General features: G+C 44.8%; 1 long non-coding RNA gene across 1 annotated transcript in view; it reads right to left on the bottom strand.

The window, feature by feature from the left end:
- The window catches only part of LOC130283745 (uncharacterized), a 58,191-nt gene that overhangs the window by 10,910 nt on the left and 26,612 nt on the right, over window positions 1-20,669 (bottom strand). The window contains exon 2 of the long non-coding RNA XR_008846836.1: window positions 12,953-13,001. This is a non-coding gene — a long non-coding RNA (uncharacterized LOC130283745). The remainder of the gene's footprint in view (window positions 1-12,952; window positions 13,002-20,669) is intronic.

Below are 20,669 nucleotides of genomic sequence, written 5' to 3'. Positions count from 1 at the left end.
CTGATTGAAAGTGGAGGCAGCCCTGGCTGCTTGCTAAAAGATCAGCAGCTCGGCCGCCGCCACTTTAAAACAGTGATCAGCGGCGGCTGCTGCAGCGCGGATTACACCTATCATTGCCCTTCCCCTTTTCCCCGGCTTTTCTCCCCGCTTATTTGTAAATTTAACCTCACCTGGCCGCGCTCTGGCAGGCTCAGATTGAGGCTGCAGGTCTTTCAGGGCTGTGTGGCTAGTAAAGCATTCAAAGTGTGCCAAGTGACGATCCCTGCCAGCTCTTCTGTGTGGCGTCAGGGACGTCACTCGTCATTCCGTGCAGCTGCAGTGGGTGAAGAGGAGCCGGTTAAATGAGAAATTCTGTGTCTTGACAAGTTCTGTGTCCCGATCAGCTGATGAAAGTGCTCAGCACTTTCATCAGCTGATCGGGACACAGAACTTGCTAAGACACAGAATTTCTCATTACACCGGCAGGGAACGTCACTCTTTATACTTTCAATCCATTACTGGCCGTGCAGCCCAGGAAGCCCCACATTCTTAACTTGAGCCTGCCGGAGCGCGGCCAGTCGAGGTCAAATAAAATTGAAAAAAAAGCAGGGGAGAAAAATCATGGTGAAGGAGGGACGACAATCATAAGACACAGATAATCTGGGATGGGGGGAGGGGAATGATGAGGCACAGGAGGGGGATCACAGAGGCATAGGGGGATCACTAAAGGGAAATGAGGCACAGGGGGATCACTAAGGGGAAATGAGGCACAGTGAGATCACTAAGGGGAAATGAGGCCCAGGCGGATCACTAAGGGGAAATGAGGCACCGGGGGATCACTAAGGGGAAATGAGGCACAGGGGGGTCACTAAGGGGAAATGAGGCACAGGGGGATCACAGATCACAGGGGCAAATGAGGCACAGGGGAATCACAAATCATAGGGGCAAATGAGGCACGAGGGGGATGGGGTGCGTGTTGTAGCACAGGGTTTGGTAAAGGGGAAGGAATCATGTGGCACAAGGGGGGGGCAGACTGAGGAGCAGGAAAATTATGTGGCAAATGGGGGGAATGATGTCACATTAAGTTCAGATCTTCAAAGTTATTTAATTTACATTTATTTATTTTTTTACTAAAATTTCCCTGTTGAAATGAGGGTGCGTGTTATACACCAGTGTGTGTTATACGGTATCTTGTCTTTTTATGTGGGTTTTTAGCCATGATTATATAGCATGTTCCTTGTATTTTCATTTGTGTTACCTTAGCCAGTTTTAGGATTATGTTTGTTTGTTCTGCTCTGTCTGTGTTCACACAGTGTCTGAGTCTAGCTTGCACCCTGTGCTCTGTATGTTATATTCTTGTTCGGGATTCTGGAGTCTATTCAGACTCATCCGGTTCTAGTCTAGTGTTTCATGTATTGCAAAAACAAAAAGAAACACGTTTCATGTATTATATTTCCGTTTCCTACTGGGTCAGCATTTTGTCCACACAGTGGAGTGTGTCCGCTGGCCAGTAGCCTATTTGGCTTTATTATTAATGGCTACTCCTATAGTGGAGTGGGGAGTCCAGTTTGTATGTTCTGTGTCCCAGTGAACAGTGTCCTATATTTATATGCTGTTTGGTTGATCTGATCTTTGTCCTATGTACTTGTACCTGTTTGTGAACAGTGTTCGATATTACCTGTTCAGTTTAGTGTTTTGGCTCTCAGTTCTTCTGTTTATCCCCTTCATCTCCTGGATTCTGCTGTATACTCATATCATGCCTAGTCTTGTTCATTTTATTATGTCTGCCGTTTATCTGATATCCGGTTTATAAACGGTTTCTTAATTCACTATATTCTGCTCTGTTTGTGAGTTTAAATTCTGCCCTGTTAGTATTTGTATTCTGTCTGGTATATCTGGTTGTCTAGAAGTTTTTTATTTCTGTTCTGGTCTGTGACCGACTATGTATATTATGTGTTTTTACACCACTGCACTTTAGCGCAGGAAGGGACCGGTGCCCAGTTGTCGATCCATCATTTAGGATGGATGGGCAAGTTGGCAGGGAGAGATGTTTTAGGGTGAGTTTAGGGCTCACTCTCCCTGTCCCCCCAGTCGGTCCTGACAAGTGCAAAGTAGTTCAGTAAAGTGTAAAATCTAGCATGGGATGTAAGTATTCGTTATCTATAATACACACCCATAGGCGTGCGCAGCCTATTGCATTAGGGTGTGCACCCTAAAGCACAAACTCACTCCGCGCATGCGTGTGTGTGTGTGTTTATGTATGTATATATATATATATATATATATATATATACACACACACACACATACATATACACACACACACACACTATTGTTTGCATAGTGTAGGAGGATTGTATCCAGGGCCGGTTTTAGGCTGAACATGGCCATGGGCAAAATCAGAAGTGTGGTCCCAAAAGTCGTAATAGTGCACTAATCAGATTAGCACTATTAGTCACTTCAAATACCATAAAAAATATCTAAAAAGCAAAAAAAAAAAATTGTACCGATAAAAACTACAAATCACAGCGCTAAAAATGACCCTCACATCCCCATATACAGAAAAATAAAAGTGCTATAGGGATCAAAATAGTACAATTTTATATTTTTGTATAGTTCCCCCACATTAGGTTGGCAGTATAGTTCCCCCACATTAGGTTGGCAGTATAAATCTCCCACATTAGGATGGAAATATATTTCCCCCACATTAGGTTGGCAGTATAGTTCCCCCACATTAGGTTGGCAGTATAAATCTCCCACAATAGGATGGAAATATATTTCCCCCACATTAGGTTGGCAGTATAGTTCCCCCACATTAGGTGCAGTATAGTTCCCCCACATTAGGTTAGTAGTACAGTTCCCCCACATTAGGTTGGCAGTATAGTTAACCCACATTAGGGGCAGTATAGTTCCCCCACATTAGGTTAGTAGTACAGTTCCCCCACATTAGGTTGGCAGTATAGTTCCCCCACATTAGGTGCAGTATAGTTCCCCCACATTAGGTTAGTAGTACAGTTCCCCCACATTAGGTTGGCAGTATAGTTCCCCCACATTAGGTTAGTAGTACAGTTCCTCCACATTAGGTGCAGTACAGTTCCCCCACAGGTGCAATATAGTTCCCCCACATTAGGTGCAGTACAGTTCCCCCACATTAGGTGTAGTATAGTTCCCCCACATTAGGTGCAGTATAGTTCCCCCACATTAGGTGCAGTACAGTTCCCCCACATTAGGTGCAGTACAGTTCCCCCACATTAGGTGCAGTATAGTCCCTCACATTAGGTGCAGTACAGTTAGTTCCCCCACATTAGGTGCAATATAGTTCCCCCACATTAGGTGCAGTATAGTTCCCCCACATTAGGTGCAATATAGTTCCCCCACATTAGGTGCAATATAGTTCCCCCACATTAGGTGCAGTACAGTTCCCCCACATTAGGTGCAATATAGTTCCCCCACATTAGGTGCAGTACAGTTCCCCCACATTAGGTGCAATATAGTTCCCCCACATTAGGTGCAGTACAGTTCCCCCACATTAGGTGCAGTATAGTCCCCCACATTAGGTGCAGTACAGTTCCCCCACATTAGGTGCAATATAGTTCCCCCACATTAGGTGCAGTACAGTTCCCCCACATTAGGTGCAGTATAGTTCCCCCACATTAGGTGCAGTACAGTTCCCCCACATTAGGTGCAGTATAGTTCTCCACATTAGGTGCAGTATAGTTATAATTGTAGGGAGGAGGACAAGTCTAGAATTTACCATGAGGCTTACGGGACTAATTCTACCCCTGATCTTATATTTGCCAAGGGGTTCAATGGGCGGAGCCAAAGGGTTGTCAAAATTAGGTTTTGCCTAGAGTGTCAAAAATCCATGCACCAGCCCTGACTAGACCTCCCACTTGTGTGTATGTTTGCTGGTGTTTATAGGGAGGCATTTGATGTGGATTTGAAAAAAAGTTGAATGGTAAAACTCATGTTTATCTTTACTTGGCAAACAGAAGAACGCTTTTACTATAGGATGGGGGCACAGAGGGGAGAATATTCCAAATATAATTTTCTTTTTTGCACCAGATTGGTTGAAAAAGTGATGCGGCACCCAGCAAGCTTGGAGCAGCATGCAGGTTGTAGTTTTGGGTCTGCAGCTGACCCAAAACTAGGACTCCCAGCATGTTACACCATAATCTAAATTGTACTCCTATATAGTGCAAGACGTGTGGAGTTGTAGTTTTGGTCATCATAGATTGTATCAGGGCATGCTGGGAATTGTAGTTGGTAACTGCACCTCCCAGCATTGCATTCCTTCAAGGAATGCAATGCTGGGATTTGCAGTTACCAACTACAATTCCCAGCATGCCCTGATACAATATATGGTGACCAAAACTGCAACTCCCATTATGTTGCACTGGGGGTGCTGTGTGTGTGTGTGTGTGTGTGTGTGTGTGTGTGTGTGTGAAGTGCTGTGTGTGAGTGGGGGGGGGGGGGGTGCTGTGTGTGAGTGTGGGGGGGGGGGGGTGCTGTGTGTGTGTGTGGAGGGGGTGCTGTGTGTGAGTGTGGAGGGGGTGCTGTGTGTGAGTGTGGGGGGGGAGGTGCTGTGTGTGAGTGTGGGGGGGGGGTGCTGTGTGTGAGTGTGGGGGGGGGGTGCTGTGTGTGTGTGTGGAGGGGGTGCTGTGTGTGAGTGTGGGGGGGGTGCTGTGTGTGTGTGTGTGGAGGGGGTGCTGTATGTGAGTGTGTGGGGGGGGTGCTGTGTGTGAGTGTGTGGAGGGGGTGCTGTGTGTGAGTGTGGGGGGGGGTGCTGTGTGTGTGTGTGTGGAGGGGGTGCTGTGTGTGAGTGTGGGGGGGGTGCTGTGTGTGTGTGTGGAGGGGGTGCTGTGTGTGTGGGGGGGGTGCTGTGTGTGTGTGTGTGTGTGTGTGTGTGAAGTGCTGTGTGTGAGTGTGGGGGGGGTGCTGTGTGTGTGTGTGGAGGGGGTGCTGTGTGTGTGTGTGGAGGGGGTGCTATGTGTGAGTGTGGGGGGGGGGTGCTGTGTGTGTGTGTGGAAGGGGTGCTGTGTGTGTGTGGGGGGGGGTGCTGTGTGTGTGGAGGGGGTGCTGTGTGTGTGGGTGGGTGTGGAGGTGTGGAGGGGGTGCTGTGTGTGAGTGTGGGGGGGGGTGCTATGTGTGTGTGTGGAGGGGGTGCTGTGTTTGAGTGTGGGTGTGGGGGGGAGGGGGTGCTGTGTGTGTGGAGGGGGTGCTGTGTGTGAGTGTGGGGGGGTGCTGTGTGTGTGTGTGTGGAGGGGGTGCTGTGTGTGAGTGTGGGGGGGAGGGGGTGCTGTGTGTGTGTGTGTGTGTGGAGGGGGTGCTGTGTGTGAGTGTGGGGGGTGTGCTGTGTGTGTGTGTGGAGGGGGTGCTGTGTGTGAGTGTGGGGGGGGGGTGCTGTGTGTGAGTGTGGGGGGGGTGTGCTGTGTGTGTGTGTGGAGGGGGTGCTGTGTGTGTGTGTGGAGGGGGTGCTGTGTGTGAGTGTGGGGGGGTGCTGTGTGTGTGTGTGGAGGGGGTGCTGTGTGTGTGGGGGGGGGGGTGCTGTGTGTGTGTGTGTGGAGGGGGTGCTGTGTGTGTGTGTGTGGAGGGGGTGCTGTGTGTGAGTGTGGGGGGGGTGCTGTGTGTGTGTGTTTGAGGGGTTCTGTGTGTTTGAGGGGTGCTATGGGTGCTGTGTGGGGGATTGCGTACATAATACATACATAATATAAAATACATACATAATACATTAAAAAAAATTAAAAAATGTTTATTTCAGCTACCGGGTCGGTGCTGTAGTAGTTTTTAGTATATTTGCTGGTAGAAGAGGACGGACTGCAGAGAGTGGGCCAGAAGTATATAGTATAGTAGAAGAGCACGGACTGCAGAGAACAGGCCGTGTCCCGTGTATCAGAACAAAGGAAAAAAGAAAGTTGCCTCTTTCAAGGTGCTTGTAGTATTAAAACATCAAACCTTTAATCTGTGTGCATTAAAAATAGAAAAAGGTGACATCAATCATTAAAGAGAAGTGAAACGCCAACACGTTTTGAGCAAAATGTAGCTCTTAATCATGGCTATATGTAGCCCAAAACGCACTGGAGTTTCACTTCTCTTTTATGATGTCACCTTTTTCTATTTTCAATGTATACAGATTAAAGGTTTGATGGTTTAATACTACAAGCACCGTTATCCTTGGAAGAGCTGGAGGAAACTTTATTTTTTCTTTTGTTCTGATTCATAATACATATATACATACGTCATACATACATACACACATCATACATATATATATATATATATATATATACACACATACATACATGATGCATAAATACATACTATATGTATACAAACATCATACATATATAATACATGCATACATCATACATACCTATGCACACCATACATAATACATACACAAATCCATTATATATACATAGACATCATACATAAATACATCATACATACATAACATACAGTACATACATAACATATATATGGTATGTATGTACTGTATGTTCTGTATGTATGATGTGTGTATGTATGATGTATTTATGTATGATGTGTGAGTATATATAATGGATTTGTGTATGTATTATGTATGGTGTGCATATGTATGTATTATGTATGTATTATATATGTATAATGTTTGTATTTATGCATTATATATATATATATATATATATATATATATATATATATATATATGTGTATATATATTATACATACATAATGCATAAATACAAACATCATACATATATAATACATACATATGCACACCATACACAATACATACACAAATCCATTATATACACACACATCATACATAAATACATCATAAATACATAATACACACCATACATACATAATACACACCATACATACATAATACACACCATACATACATATTACACACCATACATAATACACACATCCCACCCCCCTCCCGTCCTCGGTCTGTGCACTTTTCTTACCTGCGGCAGCCATGTTGGGGTCAGAGGCCGGGCACGTCCACTCCCATCTGTTGCATACTTTGCACCATCGCCCACTTCTTCCTCACGCAGAGGAATGGACACTCGGTGCCAGGAGTTGCGGCCAGGAGCATCCCAGGAGGTGTAAGCAGACGTGCGCAGCTGCGGGGCAGCCCCTGCGTCTGCAGTTAGCGCAGCAGTGTGCGCGGCCGGGGAAGGGGGAGGAGCGGCCCGGAGAAAGGGGAAAAGAGTGGCCCAGAGGAAGGGGGGATAGAGCGGCCGGAGGACGGGGGATAGAGCGGCCCGGAGGAAGGGGATAGAGCGGCCCAGAGGAAGGGGGGATAGAGCGGCCGGAGGACGGGGGATAGAGCGGCCTGAGCCGCAAATAAAAAAAAAAAATGCATTTTTAAACATCCGGTGTGCCCTAAAAGTCTTTCAGGGCACACCGGATGTTTAAAAATGCATTTTTTTATTTTATTTGCGGCTCCGGCCAATCTATCCCCCGTCCTCAGCAGCGGGCCTCGGCTGCGGTGATTAGGGTGTGCCTGTGCACACCCGGCACACCCCGTGCGCACGCCTATGTACACACCCCATAATGTGGAATCTGCCAATAAACTTGGTAGATGTATACTATGCAGATGAGTGTTTTAGTGACGTTATTGAGATAATCTCAAACTTTTTTTTACAAAATCTCAAACTTATTTTACAAAATCAGTACGTTTAAAATTGCCCTATTTTGACCACCTTTAACTTTCTTATTTTTTTCCGTATTCATAGATGTGTGAGGGCATATGTGACTTTTTGATCGCTTTTTATAAAAAAAATTTGCAGTTTGACAAACAGCAGGAGGTAAAGTAGCTATCAGGCACTGCAGGACAAGTCCGCTGACTGAGCATAGGAAGCAATCAACTGCTGTTTGACACCTGCAGCTGTGGGATCTATTCGGCGGTGCTGAATTTGAATGTGAAGATAGTATTCGGTGAGAATATGATAAGAGAAGGCAGCAAGAACTCGCACTCACCAGTCAGAAGGTCCAGGTGGGGAAAATTTTATTCCATGTGAATATGGTGCAGCATACAATGAAACATAAGTTCCATGAGCGGGGAGTAAGAGCAGCCTCTCTCAGGATGAAGGGGCACACCACTGAGCAGTGACTAGTTTTGCGTCACTGTCGGATGCTTCTTCCAGCTTGGTGTGTATGTCTTATGTACATAGTAAAACGGAAATTAATAGTGCGATACATCACAAAATGGTAATCAGTAAAGCACTAGAGAAAAGGAAACACAAGAATGCTGAGAAATCATTACGTTTGTTAAGTCTCAGAGGGACTGTGGCATCAAGTTTGATAATCCACAAGGCTTCTCGACGTAACAAATGTGTGTGACATCGATGCCTAATGGGACTTTGTCTATGAGTTCTAAGCATGCAAATTTAAGACCTTCCGTGTTGCCTCCATGATATTCAATCATATGAGAAAAAAAATAGGGGGGATCCCTTTCCTGTCCTAAGGGAATGCAGATGTTCTTTTATACGTATGGACAGTTTTCTTTTTGTTTTACCGACATAGTAGAAATTGCAGGGACAAATGATACAGTAGACAACGTAGGTAGTGTAAGGTTTCCTCCCTGGGATAGCTCTGGGATTTTCCTGGACACCACCACGGAACACGTTTCCTCTCAATAACCGGCAGAGAACAGTTCTTAAGGGAAGTCTGGCACCTTGCCAGCTTTATTTAGACAGGTTGCAGAAAAAAATAAACATAAAGCAGGAACAAAAAAAAATTCTAGACCGTCTGGTCACTAACTACACATATCAGCATGCCCTGCCTAATAACTGGTGAGCTACCCTCAGCCAGTTAAACATATGCCTTCTGCAAACTTCTGCTCACAGTTCACACCACTATTTGGGCCACTCACAGCTCGGGCTGTGTGTTCCTCAGCAGGACCCATGTCTCTCCCGTACAGCCAGCCTGCTGTTTTCTAGGGAGAGCAAAGACTACACTGTTTCTCTTCCTTATAAACACACCTCCTTTCTCTGCTGCCTCATTAACTAGGCCACAGGTGAAGGTTTCTCCAGGGTGAGCCAGGGAAACACACCCTTTCCTTGCCACAGTATCACATATCCCCCCCCCCCCCCTTTGCTCAGACCACCGGGAAGGAGCACTTGCATTTGAAAGGCAGAGTCCAACTGTCTTTCTTTTTTCCCGGACAACTTTGTCCAACAGGCTCTGAGGTCCTTGGCCTCCTTCTTCAGCAGCGTTATCTGCACCACTCCGACGGCGCATCCCTCCTTCAAACCCACTCTCACCAGCCACCAAGTACAAGCCTCCCGGTCACCTTTGACCAATTCCCTGCCAAAAGGTTCTGTCACCGGTTTGCAGGACTTCTGCAGTTGCATTAGGTTTAGCTTCTGCCTCAGAGAACCTCTCGGCCTCAGCAACTTCACTAACCAACATCCTTATCTTTGCAGCTTCAGAGGACCTCCCACATGGTTTTAGCTCAGTCTCAGCTTCAGAGGACTTCCCACATGTTTTCACCTTAGTCTCAGCTTCAGAGGACTTCCCATATGGTTTCTTCTCTTGGCGTTCTCCTGGCAAAAGCTGCTTCCAGTAGCTTTTACCCCACAAGTAGCCTTTCTTCTTCTACATGGATGGCTGATGTTTTGGCCTCAGTTTCCATTTTTAGCCTCCCTTTAGCCAGTTCCGCTACTGCTTGGTCTCTGCTCTCTTTTAGGACCTTCATGTCTCCTTCCAGCTTAAAATATTTCAGCTGCTCACTCTTGAGCTTAGCGGAGTTCATCTTCTCACTGTCCAGCAACTCTGTCAAGTTTTTGACAGTATCTTCCAACATCTTTTCAACTGCTCATTGTCTTTTAGCAGAGCCTCTTGTTCGGAGAGTTGCGTTCCCAGCAAATCCAAGGTAGCTGCATGAGACTTAATGTGCGTTTCGTTTTGTGCCTCCAGGCTCTGCACCTTATGAGCCATTATCACTTTTTCCTTCTCCAGCTCTTCCATGGCTATCAGCCTAGCCTTGTGATCACTCCATAGAGCCTGATATGCACCACTAAGAACACTCACTTCTTATTCCTGGAAAGAGATCTGCTTGGCCAGACTCTCCAATTCACTCTCCTTTCTGGTCACAAGACCCTGGGAGCGGGACAGTTCATCCTGCAGAGCTGCAAACTCACTTTTGTGGTGCTCCATGACTTTTTCCAGCTGAAGCTTCGCTTCCTGCTCTTTCTTAAAGTCTGCAAGTGTTTTTTCCTTCTCCTCTGTCAGGTGCTGTACCTCTTCTTCTTTTTCCGCCAGTTTAGCAGAAACCATCTGTAAGGTTTCTTCCAGATTCCGGATCTGCTCCAGTTTCTTCCAAAGGCCAGCTCGTCGTTTCCAAGACTTCTTACTCACAGCGGTCTCCTCACTGTCTCTGTTGGACCTTGAGATATTCTCTTGTCCTCTGACAGTCACCTGTCCTTGGCCTGTCTCTTTCTTCAAGCCAACTTGTTCGAGCTCTTCTCCATCTCTGGGAGAAGTCTCCCCCTTTTCAGGGGCCTGAGCAAACTGGGCCTCGGGGTAGTTCCTGAACAGTTTCTCTGGACTGTCTCTCTGCTCACTGGCAGACTTTTCTTTCACCTCAACACAGTCTCTCCGCGGACCGGCAGAAATTACTAAGGCTTCTGGGTCTGCAACAACATCTGGTAAAGTGGTTCGACCTTCCTCATCATGATCCCTCTCTGGTTCAGATGCCACATCTCCTTCACTCAGGACTCTGTCTGTGACAGTAAGCGCAGCACCCAGCTCCACATGTACTCTCTTCAGTAGTTCTGGATTATCCACAGACATCTCTGTAGCTTCTTTTCCAGTCACCTCTTGGACTTGACTCGCGGACTGTTCTTCAGCTCCCCTAGTGGTCTGGCAGACTCCTATCTGACATATACCTAGTGTCTGCTGACACTTCCCGCCCTCAGCATCTGCTGAGTAACTTTCAACTACTGTGTAATGCAAGTCCAATGTTGTGAGCCTATCAGGTGTTCCTGCTCTAGTCACCTGACACTCTTCCCATAACTGTTGAAATAACGGAAAATCCGTCCCTAGTACTAAATCATACTCCAAGGAGGGCTCTATTGCAACCTTGTGAGCTACTGTATAGTACCATAGGGAGTAGGAATACAGACATCAACAGTTTTATAACCCCAAATACCAGCCTGCATAGACACTATAATGGGATCTGGCTTTCTGCAACTTGCCTTTACCAGACTTATTATACACCTAGGATCTAACAAAGCAATCATCTTTTTACCTCCTATTACCAGCTCACACAGGTTTTCTTTTGTCCTGTCAGAGTTGGCAGCAGTACACTTCCAAACATAAGCATGAGTTTTTCAAAAAAACATTATCAGCCTTCATAGGTTAGCAATTTACATCACCGTTCACATAGTCAAGTAGTGACACACCGGTCTTCACTAACTCAGGAATCTTTGTGTGTGGATTCTTTGGCGCACTCTCGTCATCCCACAACTGCTAAAAATATGGAAAGTCTCTGCCCAGTATAATTTCTACTGTACGTTCGGCACACACCTCCATAATATGGCTCACTGTCCCAAAACACATTTCATGGTCAATTTGAATAGTCGTACCAGGCTCTAGACGGTACTTCACAAATGGAATAATGTCCGACATAATTCTGGAAACAGCCTGGTAACAATCCAGTTCCACCTACCAGTGACTCACAGGTCCTCACATCTGTCTTGGCGACCACGGTTGTGGCCCACGTGCGTTGCTCCCAGCAACAGCCTTTCGACATCGACCCATTTTGCTTGCCTTCAATAGGGTGGGGATGGCCTTCAATAGTGGTGCAATCAGCCATTCTAAATGGCTAGATAGAGCCTCAGTGGAGGATCATATTCTGGCTATAATGGGCCTACCTGTGGGGCTCTTTGGATTTTTGTGCACTTTTGGCAGGATGTATAGTTTAGCTGGCCTGGGGGAGGTAGGTATGAGCTTTTCAGCGGTTTTAAGACTGACAGTGTGTTTTTCGACATATCATCAGAGGAGAGATCTAAGGTGGTCTAAAATACGTCTGGTTGGATTGTGTATGTGGTGGTGTCACTGAGATGGTGATCAATTTTTTCACTGTAAGCTTTGGTGCTCCATACTACTATAGCACCACCTCTGTCAGCCCTGGTGATTGGTAAATTCTCTTGAATACTAAGACACTGCATGGCTGATTTTTCCCTAGGGGAAAAATTCTCAGGAGGGCTAGGGTAGAAAAGTGCTTGGGTGTCTCTTAGTACAGCTTTTTCAAATAGATCAATGTTGCCACCGGGAATAACTGGTGGATTAAAATTAGGGATTGCATTTAACAATTTTATTTGGCAGGATTCCTATCAACTCGTTTCCTTGGATATTGAGAGCCTGTACACCCGCATCCCACAAAATGCGGGTGTACAGGCCATGTATACTTTCCTTGCTGGTAGTGGCAAGTCCGGCGACTTCATTGATTTTGTGAGTGAGTTATTATTTTTTGTTCTTCGCAACAACACCCTTTTGCATGAGGGGCAGTGGTACAGGCAGGCCCATGGCACTGCCATGAGCACACCTGTATCATGGACCTATGCAAACGTGTTCCTAGCTATGTACGAACAAGAATGTATCTTTTCCACAAAAATTCCCTTCATCAGATATATTAAATGTTATCTACATTATGTAGATGACGTTCTGGTGGGCCTCCTGACGAATTTAACAACCTCGAACACTTTCTGAATGACACCAACACCGTCAATATGCTCTTCACTAGTTAATTCGGGGGTAAATCCCTTGACTTTTTAGATGTAAGACTAGAAATCAAAGACAACACCTTACATACCTCCAGTTATCGCAAGGATATCGCTAAAAATTCCCTCCTACACTACCATAGCTCGCGTCCCACTTACATAAAAAACAACATACCTTACAGACAGTTTTTACAACTCAAAAGAGTCAACAGCAATCAGAAAAAAATCCTTGATCAAGCAAAAGCACTCACCTCACATCTCTTTGAACGCAGATACCCTGAGTCAGTTATTGAAAAGGGCCTACAAAAAAACAGAGAAAAACTTGTGAGGATTTGTTGAAACCTAAAAATAAAAATAAAAAAATAAACAGTGACAGACGTTTCACTTTTTCATTTGCCAACTCTCCCATGAACAGTACCATTAAGAAAATGATTTATGACAATTGGAACATGATACTGAACTGGGCGCTCAGGAAAAAGAAAAACCTATCATCACTTTCGGAAAATCTAAAACCATTGGTGATTATCTAAACCAGGGTAAACAAAAAGTTCAGGACAGTAATGATATTGCCAACCTAAAGGAAATTATCCATGCAATATCATTTAGCAAAGAGAAACTTTGTGTTGGGAGGAGTTAATATTTTTCTTAACCCCCTCATTACTTGTCAATCTACCTACATCGTCTACTGTATCAATTGTCCCTGCAATTTCTATTATGTCGGTAATACAAAAAACTGTCCATATGTCTCATATGATTGAATATCATGGAGGATACATGTAAAGTCTTAAATTTGCAGGCTTAGAACGCATAGACAAAGTCCCATTAGGTATCAACCATCAAACACATTTGTTACGTCAAGAAGCCTTGTGGATTATGAAACTTGATGCCACAGGCCCTCTGGGACTTAACAAACGTAACAATGTATCATCATTCTTGTCTTAGTCTAACATTCTCCTTTTCTCTAGTGGTTTAAAACTTTTATTGTTACTCTATATATGTCTCCCTTTATTGATTACTGTTTTGTGATGTATCACACTATTCATTTCCGATTTCCTATGCACATAAGTGTTACTACCACAGGGAGGAGGCATACACACCTGGCCGGAAGAAGCTTCCGACCGTGAAGGAAAACTAGTCGCTACCCAGTGGTGTGCCCCTTTGTCCTGAGAGCAGCTGCACTCACTCCCCGCTCATGGAACTTATGTTTCATTGTATGCTGCACCATATTCACATGGAATAAAGTTTTGCACACCTGTACCTTCTGATTGGTGAGTGTGATTTCTTGCTGCCTTCTCTTTTCATTTTTGCAGTTTGATGTGACAAAAAAGCAGAAATGTTGGACTTTTTATTTTTTTTTACGTTTACGCTGTTCACCGTAGGGGGTCATTAACATTATATTTTTATAGTTCAGACATTTACGCCCGCGACGATACCAAATATGTTTATTATTTATCTTTTTTTTTTACGCTTTTGTGTATTAATATGGGGAAATGGGGTTATTTAAAACTTTATTGGAGGAGGGGATTTTTCACATTTATTTAACTTTTTTTAACTTTTTGTTACATTTATTTTACACTTTTATTGTCCCCATTATAGTATTAGATTGCTAATACTAGCACTGATCAGTATTATCGGCGATCTCCTGCTCTGGTCTGCTGGAAGGGGACCTCCGTTCGCCATCTTGGCTGATCTGATCCCCGCAGCAGTGCCGCGAGTGATTAGATCAGCCATTCAAAGTTCTGCATTGCTGCAGATGCCGTGATCTGTATTGATCACAGCATCTGAGGGGTTAATGGCGGACATCAGCTCGCTGATGTCTGCCATTACCGCTGGGTCTGCGGCTGCTGACAGCGTGTCAGAACCGTGCTGTGCGCGAAGTGATTCTATGTAGCGCCGTACATTTATGGCACATGTCCTCAAGGGATTAACATGATTGTGCACAATTAAATATATCCAATAATAGTGTATGGACTATTTTATATTCAAATAAATAATGTTGATTATTTCAGAATAAATACATCAGCTTCTCACTCATCTTATCTTAGTAATACTGATGACTCGTCTGCTCATCCCTCAGGAAGACATAAATCTCACTAATTTGTATACAGGGAGAAATATTGAAAAACCAGGTTACCCGGTCACACTAATGGCAAGTCCAAGTGCAATGCGTCTATGCATCTAATGCTTGTTTAAGAGCACCCTCATATATATATATATATATATATATATATATATATATATATATATATATACACAGGGTGGGCAATTTATATGGATACACTTTAATAATAAAATGGGATTGGTTGGTGATATTAACTTCCTGTTTGTGGCACATTAGTATATGTGAGGGGGAAAACTTTTCAAGATGGGTGGTGACCATGACGGCCATTTTGAAATTGGCCATTTTGAATCCAACTTTTTTTTTTCAATAGGAAGAGGGTCATGTGACACATCAAACTTATTGGGAATTTCACAAGAAAAACAATGATGTGCTTGCTTTTAACGTAACTTTATTCTTTCATGAGTTATTTACAAGTTTCTGACCACTTATAAAATGGGTTTAATGTGCTGCCCATTTTGTTGGATTGTCAATGCAACCCTCTTCTCCCACTCTTCACACACTGATAGCAACACCACAGGAGAAATACTAGCACAGGCTTCCAGTATCCGTAGTTTCAGGTGCTGCACATCTCGTATCTTCACAGCATAGACAATTGCCTTCAGGTGCACCACCACATTATGGGTGTCAGGTCCGAGCATTCCTTGATGAACAGTTTCCTGGAAAGTGGATTGGTCCTCGTGGGCCAGTTGAATGGCCCCCAAGGTCTCCCAATCTGACCCCCATAGACTTTTATGGGGGTCAGATCGGGAGACCTTGGGGGCCATTCAACTGGCCCAGGAGGACCAATCCACTTTCCAGGAAACTGTTCATCAAGGAATGCTCGGACCTGACACCCATAATGTGGTGGTGCACCATCTTGCTGGAAAAACTCAGGGAATGTGCCAGCTTCAGTGCATAAAGAGGGACACACATCATCATGTAGCAATTTCGCATGTCCAGTGGCCTTGAGGTTTCCATTGATGAAGAATTGCCCCACTATCTTTGTACCCCATATACCACACCATACCATCAATTTTGTGTTCCAACAGTCTTGGAGGGATCTATCCAATGTGGGTTAGTGTCAGACCAATAGCGGTGGATTTGTTTGTTAACTTCACCATTCACATAAAAGTTTGCCTCATCTCTGAACAAAATCTTCTGCGTAAAATGAGGGTTCCTGTTCCAATTTTAGTTTTGTCCATTCTGCAAATTCAGTGCGCCGATCTGGGTCATCCTTGTTGAGATGCTGCAGTAGCTGAAGTTTGTAAGGGTGCCATTCGTGAGTAGCTAATATCCGCCGAAGGGATGTTCGAATAATGCCACTCTCCAGTGACATGCGGCGAGTGCTACGCTGTGGGCTCTTGCTGAATGAAGCTTGGACAGCCACTGATGTTTCTTCATTAGTGACAGATTTCATGCGTTCACATTTTGGAAATCCAAAACTGAACCAGTTTCACGAAACTTAGCAAGCAGTTTGCTAACTGTACCATGGGAGATGGGTGGTCTCGTAGGGTGTCTTGCAATGAAATCTGCTGCAATGACCCGGTTACTGCATTCACCAGACATCAACACAATCACGCGTTAACCTCGACGACATGTCAATGGCTGTAAACAAAGAGAAACTTGTAAATAACTCATGAAAAAATAAAGCTATGTTAAAACCAAGCACATCATTGTTTTCCTTGTGAAATTCCCAATAAGTTTGATGTGTCACATGACCCTCATCCTATTGAAAAAAAAAAGTTGGATTCAAAATGGCCAACTTCAAAATCACCACCCATCTTGAAAAGTTTCCCCCCTCACATATACTAATGTGCCACAAACAGGAAGCTGATATCACCAACCATCACCATTTTATTAAGGTATATCCATATAAATGGCCCACCCTGTATATATATATATATATATATATATATATATATACTAGCTGAGTACCCGGTGTTGCCCAGCTTTTCTTTCCTAATCCTTGCTGGGAAGGAAAAATTTACTAAACTTTTTGTTGATTTTTTTTCTTCGAAATTTAGATATGTGGATGCCTAGGACTATGTCAGTATAAGGGTTAACGAAGGCTGTGGGGGAGTGTTTTTTTTAAATAAATTTTTTTTCAATGTGTTGTGTTTTTTATAATTGAATTTTCAGGCTTAGTAGTGGATCTGGTCTTAACTGACGGAGTCCATTACTAAGCTGGGGCTTAGCATTAGCCGCCAAAACAGCTAGCGCTAAGCCCCAATTATTACCCCTGTACCCACCGCCACAGGGGTTCCGGGAAGAGCCAGTACCAACAGGCCCGGGGCATCAAAAATGGCACTCCTGGGCCTAGGCGGTAACAGGTTGGTGTTATTTAAGCTGGGGAGGGCCAGGAACAATGGTCCTCGCCCACCTTGGTCATTGTCTGGAGATCCGCTGCGATCCGCATTTATTAAAGGGGTCCTCCCGTGGAAAACTTTTTTTTTTTAAATCAACTGGTGCCAGAAAGTTAAACAGATTTGTAAATCATAGTAAATGAAGAAAAAAGGTGTCCTGCACTCACCGCTTCAATCCAGGTAATCCTGCTCCCATTTCGGGTCACGAATCGAACACGGAGGGCATGGGTAGTGGAGCGCTCAAAGGCGACTGCCGGCGGTTTCACGCATAGGAATGCGCTTCATCCGGCCTCGTGGGCCGGATGAAGCGCATTCCTATGCGTGAAACCGCCGGCAGTCGCCTTTGAGCGCTCCACTACCCATGCCCTCCGTGTTCGATTCGTGACCCGAGATGGGAGCAGGATTACCTGGATTGAAGCGGTGAGTGCAGGACACCTTTTTTCTTCATTTACTACTATTTGGTGACTACGGTCTTTATTGTCCTAGCACCTCCGTTGCCAGGGTGGATTTCCAGTCTAGCGGGACGCCGTCTCCATCTCGTGGTCTCAGGAGGCCTAAGGTATCGGTGCCACTGTTGTTTCTTGTTTACTTTTAGATTTGTAAATCACTTCTATAAAAAAAAATGCATTTCCTCTGATGTCATGACCACAGTGCTCTCTGCTGACCTCTGCTGTTCATTTTAGGAACTGTCCAGAGCAGCAAATGATTGCTATCGGGATTTTCTCCTGTTCTGGAGAGTTCCTAAAATGGACAGCAGAGGTCAGCAGAGAGCACTGTGGTCATGACATCAGAGGAAATGCATTTCTTTTTTGGATTTCTCTTTAGTATACAGCCCCTAAAAAGTACTGGAAGGATTAAGATTTTTTAATAGAAGTGATTTACAAATCTGTTTTACTTTTCTGGCACCAGTTGATTTAAAAAAAAAACGTTTTCCACAGGACTACCCCTTTAACTATACAAACCAGAGGTACATACGTTTATAGTGCGCAGCCCGCCAGCTCCTGTATACACTGTCACAATTCATAATCCCTGCCGGGAGACGGGAGCTCTGATTGGTCAATAGTTATTCACCAATCAGAGCTCCTGTGTTCCAGCGGCAGGGATTATGAATTATGACATTGTATATAGAAGCCGGCGGGCTGCGCAGTGTAGATGCATGTACCGCCGGTTTGTATAGTTAATAAATGCGGATCGCAGTGGATCTCCAGAGAATGATCTGCTGCGATCCGCATTTAAGTTAACAAGGTGGCGGTACATGCGTCTACATCAAGCTGCCCGCCGGCTTCTATATACGCTGTCATAATTCATAATCCCCGCCGCCGGAACACAGGAGCTCTGATTGGTGAACAGCTATTGACCAATCAGAGCTCATGGCCGTCATGGCGGCGGGGGTTAGGAATTATGACAGTGTATACAGGAACTGGCAGCAGCACGATGTAGCCGCATGTACCACCGGGTTGTTAACTTAAATGCGGATCGCAGGGGATCTCTGCAGAATGACCTGGTGCGATCTGCACCTCAGCCCCTGGACTGCAACTCCCATCATGGGCAGAGTCCAGCAGAGCACCACCAGGGCACTCATTCATTGCGCCGCAGGGGGTAGGGGGACTCTGGGGCATGCGTCACTAGACCGCCGGGGCACGGGTCACTACACTGCCGGGGCACTCACTCACTGGGCCGCAGGGGAGAGGGGGCCGAGAGGGACGCTGGGGGACGCTGTGTGCGCACGCACAGCAAAGCGCACACATACTTTCCTTCCCGCCTGCAGCGCCGTAAGTCACAGGCACGGCAGGCCGGGGCGGGAAATTTTAAATAAAAAATAACTAACCAGCATCCCGGTTGGGAATCACTGCTCTGGATAATGTCCCGATGCGATCTGCACCTCAGCCCCTGGACTATAACTCCCATCATGGGCAGAGTCTGTCCATGATGGGAGTAGCAGTCCTTACTGTCCCAAAATAGACACTTTGGTACGTGTCCTCCAAGGTGATGTATATTTGTGCAAGAAATGGACTTTTGCGCCTTTTTTTTGCGTAAAAAAAACGCATTTAATAAATTTGATTCTACAGTAGAAAGTGCTCTATGATAAACTTAACCGTAGACATGGCTATGAAAAATTCTATCAGATTTTGCGCAAAAAAAAACTCTTGCGCAAATTTTTGTGTTAAAAAATACACCCAAACAAAAAAAACGGTCTATATACAATGATAAATTCCCCTCATTGTAGATATATATAGATATATATCACTAATAGAGTTGATTATCAACATTTTTTTTTTTTTTTGAGAATTTTGAGAATTATGCCTTTGCGTGGGGGGCTTACTTATTGGGCATTGGCAAATTGGCATAAATTATGCCAGAAATCTACTCCAGCTCATAGCTGACATTGATTTCAACATGGACAGTAAAAGATGCACTATATTTCTTGAAAGGGTTGCACCTTTTACTAAATTTGGTGCATCTTAGTGCATTGCACTTTTCCTCTAAGTTAGTGTATGAAATTACAAAACTTACAAAAATCCTGCCATGTGTGAAAGCCGCTTAAGGCCACACACACATTTCCATATTGTGGATCCTTGTTAAGGTGTTGTAAAGTGTATATAGGAGATATATAGGAGGTATACATCATGTGTACCTCCAACATATAGCTATACCACTTAGTTCCATCCATTATACCTAAACTCCTATGTTAAAAAAAAAAAAAAAAACATTCGGGCGTGGCCTGGCAGCTGAGACTGATGGCCCCATAGTGTGAGAGCTCCGTCTCCATAGCCTGAGAAAACGATTTAAATCAGCATCCAGTCTTGTCATTTTGGTAGCTGCCTGTACCTAAAGCCTGTCGGATCATGGCGGGACAAACACTTGCTAAATTCAACTTTACTCGCAAGATCCCTACCCCACAAGACGGCACCGGTCCTCACTATGGCTCCCCGCTACTCGCTTTACAGTCGGAGATGCAGCAGGCTGTCACCTCACAGTCTGGCTGGAGTTCGCCAGTCCACCTCAGATCCAATGCTACATGGCAGCACATCTCCGGGAAGGAGCGGGGATGGTTCACCAGCCACGGAAAAAAAGCACAAGATGGTGGGAGCTGATTTGACCCCTTACCTGCCGGAACACATTCTGCAGCGGCTTCTCCCTCATCCAGTCCGGCTAAACAACGCCTTTGCCAGTTGCAACCCGAAGTAACAAAGTAACATAATAACACAGTTCATGAGGTTGAAAAAAGAACAGAGTCCATCAAGTTCAACCTCTATCCCTAATGAGTCCCTACTGAGTTAATCCAGAGAAAGGCAAAAAAAAACTTATACTCGTGGTAAACATTCCTTCACGACTCCAAATATGGCAATCAGAATAAATCGTCTGTCCCTATAAATCTAGTATACATAACCAGCGATGTTATTATTCTCCAAAAATGCATCCAGACCCCTTTTTGAACTCTTTTACAGAGTTCACTATGACCACCTCCTCAGGCAGAGAATTTCAAAGTATCACTGCTCTTAC

The sequence above is a fragment of the Hyla sarda genome, chromosome 1 (assembly GCF_029499605.1).
Source record: "Hyla sarda isolate aHylSar1 chromosome 1, aHylSar1.hap1, whole genome shotgun sequence".
Classification (NCBI taxonomy): Eukaryota; Metazoa; Chordata; class Amphibia; order Anura; family Hylidae; genus Hyla; species Hyla sarda.
This window is presented reverse-complemented; position numbering and strand designations above follow the sequence as displayed.